Below are 6,805 nucleotides of genomic sequence, written 5' to 3'. Positions count from 1 at the left end.
AATTTAATATTTTTCAACTGGTTTTAAAATACATTATAGTAACGCCTTATAATTTAAATTTATATCCGTTTTTTTTTTTAAATAAGGCAAAAAATTGTAGAATCAATCTTACTGATTTTACAAGGCTGCGCAGCTTATTGTAATAAACAGCATTAATTGAGAAAAATTATAGGAAGAATAATCAGCTAAACTTCAACTAAACAAACAAAAATCTGACGTAAAGCAGATCCAACAATCTGAAATAGAAAATACCTCCGAGAAAATTTTAAAAATCTCTCAATTTCAATTTACTCGAATAATAACACCAAGTCTCCTAATAGAAAAAATACAAAAAGTTTAACTGAAAAATAAATTATCATATTATTTTTGCAAAATGGAGAGTTGACATACTAATTTTTGTTAGTATATCCGAATTATACGTTTGAAATTTAATGAAAAGCTGAAAACGGAATTTTATAAGTGAACAAGTACAGAATTTAAAAAAAGAAGCACTATGGTCCTTCATATCTTCTGACATAATAATAGATGGCTGCAAAAAAAAGGAAAGGAAAAAAAACAATAATTATACTCCGATTAGTTTTTCCTTCACATCAATAAAGCCGAATATCGTAAAAAAGAAGAAACTGAATAATTTAGAAACACAAAAACTAATTCGAAACTTAGAAAAAGGAAACTGTTGATGCACATCTTCAAGCAAATACGTCACAGCAAGAAAAAAATTATAATTTTACAGCTAAAAGTTTTTGTCAAACTAAAATTGCTTAGTGTTTGAAAAAAGAAAAGAAAAGAAATCAAAAACCAATGCAAGCGTGAATAACAATTCAAAATCAGAATATCATTTTTATAATTGTGTGAACAAATTCACCAAATAGTTTTCGCATTATGATATTGAGAACATTCTGGCAACGACAATACATATAAATATATATACAGTGGTGGCCAAAAGTGTGGACATTTTTTGAAAGTTTCATGTTTTTCAACTTTGTGTGCTTATAGAATATATTAATTTTCATTTAAATACAAACGTTTACATATCAAGTTGAAGGTAATTTAATGTAGAATTTAATAATAAATACAGTATTACAATATCTGCATTACAAAAAAAGTTATGCAACTAATAGTAAGATCTATCTTAGATTTGCATCTTTTTAAAGTGATACTTACACAATCAATACTTAGTAGGATAACCCTTATTTCTTAAGACAGCTTCACAGCGTCTTTTCATCTAGTGAACGAGTGTTTGGAGTTGATCTTTCGTAATCACATGGTGCCAAGAATCAATTACAGCTTCAATAAGTTGTCTTCTATTGGATGGACGTTTTTTCGTACAAGAATTTTCAAACGTCGCCGCAAATTTTCAATTGGATTGAGATCAGGGCTGCTTCCTGGCCATGGTAATATATCTTTGACTTTATTTTGAAACCATGTTATGCATACTTTAGCTGTGTAGCATGGAGCTGAGTCCTGCTGAACAATAAATGGTGCGTTGTTGGGGAAGAGATCCCTAATGGAAGGTATCAATTTTGGTTTCTGGACAGTTTCGATGCATTTTTTGGCCTTCGGGATGCCAAATCAGGCCGGAAAAATGCACAAGTGCTACTGCTGATAGAAAAATGAAACGGCTATGCCTTCAAGATAGAAAAATTTCATCAGATGCCATTAGATTTGAAATGAATGCAGCGGGTATTGCAGTAAGTTCAATAACAATAAGAAGAAGGTTATCAGGATTTGGACTACAAGTTAGAATTCTAAGTAAAAAAAGCATATTTAAATCAAAATCAACGCGGAAAACGAGTTAAGTGGGCAAAAGAACACATTAAATGGTCAGAAAATCAATGGAAGCAAGTAATCTGGAGCGATAAGAGTAAAATATCGCTCTTTGGTAGTGATGGCAGAAAATACGTGAGACGTAGAATAGGTGAAGCACTTCATCCTGATTGCATTGAAGCAACTACAAAAAACCCAACAAATGTCATGTTTTGGACATGTATGTCTGCAGATGGTGTGGGCCGAATTCAAGTGATTGATGGCATCCTGAATGCTAAAAAATACACGGAAACTGTCCTGAAACCAAAATTGATACCTTCCATCAGGGATCTCTTCCCCAACAACGCATCATTTATTTTTCAGCTGGACTCAGCTCCATACCACACAGCGAAAGTATGCAAAACATGGTTTCAAAATAAAGGCATGGATATATTACCATGACCAGGAAACAGTCCTGATCTCAATCCAATTGAAAATTTGTGGCAACGTTTAAAAATTCTTGTACAAAAAAAATGCCCATCCAATAAAAGACAACTTATTGAAGCTATAATTGATTCTTGGCACCATGTGATTACGAAAGATGAACTCCAAACACTCGTTCACTCGATGAAAAGACGCTGTGAAGCTGTCTTAAAAAATAAGGGTTATCCTACTAAGTATTGATTGTGTAAGTATCACTTTAAAAAAATGCAAATCTAAGATAGATCTGACTATTTGTTGCATAACCTTCTTTGTAATACAGATATTGTAATAATGTATTTATTATGAAATTCTACATTAAATTACCTTCAATTTGATATATAAACGTTTGTATTTAAGTGAAAATTAATATATTCTACAAGCACACAAAGTTCAAAAACATGAAACTTTCAAAAACTGTCCACACTTTTGGCCACCACTGTATATATATATATATATATATATATATATATATATATATTTAAAAAAACAAGAGAAGAGAAGACTGTGAATTTCTATAATTTTCAAATTTACAAACTTCAAACTTTCAAAATTAAATAAAAAAAATTTCAAAAAAAAGCTATAGAATAAGTGAAAGGCTGAGATCTAATTATAATCTTACTATCTATCACTATGAAATTTGTGTTCATGAATTTCGAAATTAGAAAATATCATGTAAGTCAATGAGGTCATCTAAGTTTTCGGAGAAAAAAAATTATAAATAACATACACCATTCAATTCATATGGTTATCTACTATCTTGTATAAGCCCAAAACTTTTTATTAAGTCTCAGGACAAAAGCAGCAATTAATGACATAATTGAAAAAAGCATAAATTCCAGCATTGCTGTTCATTACATTGCTAACTAATGATTGTTTAAGTACTTTATATATATAATGTCATCAATAATTAGCAATCTCTAAAAACTTCCTCCGTAATATTGCAAACAAACAAGGAAAAAAATATTTAATTGCATAAAAACTAAAAAAAAGTAGGAAATAAAAATAATTAATCTTATAGAATAAAATTAATTAAAATATTCTTTATACCTAATTTAAAAGTGTTTACCTATAAAATATTTTTTATCCCTAATGTAAAAGTATTTATTTATAATATTTATCTATCTACATTTTTTATTACATCTTTTATTTTGATTAATATTCCAAATTTAAGGCTCAAAACTGAAAGAGACGTTTCTTTATCATAAAATAGTTCAATGATACTACTTTATTTCGTAAGATTTCATAGTAAACATATTTGAATCGGTATCACAACTTATTAACTATTTTAAAATTATTAAATTGTAAATAACTTATTTTTGCTTTTATTATAAGCTTTGTGAAAAATTCCGTCCAGTCAACAAATAATGAATGCAAAATTGTAAAACTTAATTATGAATTAACTCTTCACACTATTAATAAATAAACTCTGGGGGGGAATTAAAAAAACAAAATTATCTATAAAGTTGCAATGGTGTAGTATAAATTTCGCTCTAATAGAATCACAGACTTAATCAATAAAGCAGAATATGTTTGATTACAGTAAAATACTTTTGGGTCTTTCTATTGAAAACTTTTTAATTTAGATGTAACAATCCATTTATGGTCAAGAAATAAAAAATTATTGTAGCTATCGTGGGGTTGGTGAGCGCAACGAGCTAGAATAATATAAAAGTCGTGAAACGTATCTTATTTCTTTAAGAAAAATAAATAAAAGTTAATGTAAAAATTTCTTCTTCAGCACTACAGCCTAATGCAGGCCAAGGCTTTCTCAATTAGTTGCCTCCAGACAGGGCGACTTAGAGCCAGATTTTTCCACCTGTTTATTCCCAACAATTTTAAGTCCTTCTCAACACTGTCCAACCATCTTGTAGCTGGTTTCCCTCTTCTTCTAGTTCCTCCAATTTTCGAAAAAGTAGTTTTTTTTAACTAAATCCAAATCTTCACGCCGAAAAACGTGCCCCAGCAATCTGATCCTCTAGGCCTTAATAACCCTCAAAATATTAGGTAATCTATATTTATTGTACATCTCACTTATTGTAAAAACTTCTCCAAATATTATTTTCCTTAACTGCTCCAAAAATTGACCGAAGGATCTTTCTTTCAAAAATGAGTAGTCTATTTTCCTCTGTTTTATTAATTGTCCAGGTCTCGCTAACATATAGAATAATTGGTCTGATTAAGGTTTTGTATAGATTTACTTTTGTACCAATGGAGAGGAATTTCGATTTTAATTGGTTCTTCAGACCAAAGTAGCACTTATTAGCCATCAAAAGTCTGTTCCTGAAAAAGGACTATATATCTACCAAGTGGGGCACATATCTTTGAAAATGTATTCTCACAATCATTCTCAACTTGTATTTCAGAGGACTTTTTTTTTCTTTTTTATTCTTAGTTAATTTGAAATATTGGGTTAAATCTAACACTATGCCAGTCCGAGTGATCACACTATAAAAATACTTTTTTTTTTATTGAAAAAAAAAGCTTTATAACTAGCACGACATTTTGGAACCGATGGTAGATAATTACAATTTGAATAATACTCTTAAATAATTACAATTCTCTTCCAATAAATTAAACGTGACCTTAAAATCAAACTTTATAATGACTTTTTCCTATTTTATTTATTTATTTATTTTTAATTTAAACTGAATTTCCGATGTAGAAGAAATTCCAAATTTTGAATGTAAAACTTTTTCATGAAGTATACTAAATAAGGCGATTTTTTTTTAAAAATAAAGATAACAAAAGAATTGAATTGGATAAATGGAACATGAATAGCATTTCTGCTGAAAACAATCGTAAATTTAGTGGTCATGAAATGTATTTGTAAACTAGCATTATCAAAATATCAAGTCATCTTGCACATTAAAAAGAAAAGAAAAGAATGTCAAATATTGCCTACAATTTTTCTTCAACTTAATTTATAAACAAATAAAATAATCATGTTCCTCTTAATTCAGATTTCGAATGACTCGAATATTTTTACTGTTATCCGAGAATTTAAATTTAAAATAAATATTCAGATTCTCAGTAATTTTCATGGTCAATACGATCACTGTCAGGGGATCATGGACGATGGTGAATTTGTTAAATGTGCGTAAGGCCCTTATTTATATTTTACAAATGAAGTAATGATTGATATTTTCTCTATTCGGAAATATCATACGAAACATATAAAATGAAAGGCTGTAACCTGACCAAAACGGCAGATATATAGCTAAAGTTATTCTAGAAATTCTAGTTTTAACAAAATTATACATACTTAATTCAGTAACACCTAAATAGTATCATACGTTTATCTGATTCTAGATTTTCTTTAAACACACATTATCTTTCTTATGTTCTTGTGTCAAAAGAATTTTTAAGTATCATCAGTTGTCGTTTGTTAAAAGAAAAAGAAAAATTTAATTTTGGGGAAAAAAATTTGTATATATATATGTATAGCATAATAAATAAATACAAAAAGAAAAAAAACACGAAAATTAAGAAAAACAATAAGTTTTATTTAATGCGCATAAGCTGCAAGTAAATAGAACTCATAAAATAAGTTCAAAATGTAGAGAAAACATGGGGGAAAAAATACAGAACAATGAAAAAAAGGGGGGAAAAGAAAAATAATAATAAAAATAACAAGAACAGGGTATCTGCTACATTTTAGATTTTCAAATTCATGATTTTCTATGACTGATTCCAAGAATTTTTCATGACTTAACGAAGTTAGTATTTTCTCCGACAAAAACACAACAATAAATTTAAAAAAGCATTATGTTGTTATTTGTTGTTTTCGTGTCCATAGATCTTCAAAACTGTTATACTTTGCATCTTCATATTTATAGATTTTAAATTTAAAGACAAAGTAAAGAAAGAGTGGAAACAATAAAATAGCCGAAAAAAATGCAAAAGCAAATAACTTTTCTTCTTCTTTTTTTCTGCAGAATTATATTCTGAAGATACTTTTCTTGTTCATCGGAAAGGAAAGAAACTCCCCTAATTTTTCTGTTCTCATTTCGGAAATAAAGAAATTCGCCAGTGACTGTCTTGCTTCAGCTGGAATTTTAAATTGATAAAATAAAAAAATAAAAATAATGACAAAAATTCTGAAATCACAGATGTTTAAAAGTAATTCTGTCTAGAAATTATGTTTTTTCTTTCATTTTTTGAAAGAGCACCATAAATTTTAAAAAACTTGATAAAAACATTTTATATTTTAATAAAATATGACTGTGAGTGCGGATTTTGTTACAAATTCAGACATTTGGAAAACCATGAAATAGGGGGGGGGGGGTATATATATATATATATATTAAAAATATTACGACTATACATATAGTCGTAAACATAATTTTTCGAGTTTACGACAACTATTTTATTTTATTTTATAACCGTCGTTGAACAGCCGACCCAATTTCATGGGTTTACGACTACTTACGTTCAACTCCGTAGCCTTGTAATTTTGAACCAATCCAGAAGACAAGGAAACTCCTGGATCAGTATCCCCAGAGGTATTGATTTGTTGTGGGAACATGGAGGACTTTGAGACTCGACAGATTTAACGTGCATCAGTCACCATTTACTA

Source organism: Parasteatoda tepidariorum, chromosome 3 (assembly GCF_982258835.1).
Source record: "Parasteatoda tepidariorum strain Cologne lab strain chromosome 3, Ptep-v5.0, whole genome shotgun sequence".
Lineage (NCBI taxonomy): Eukaryota > Metazoa > Arthropoda > Arachnida > Araneae > Theridiidae > Parasteatoda > Parasteatoda tepidariorum.
Note: the sequence above shows the minus strand (reverse complement) of the source record.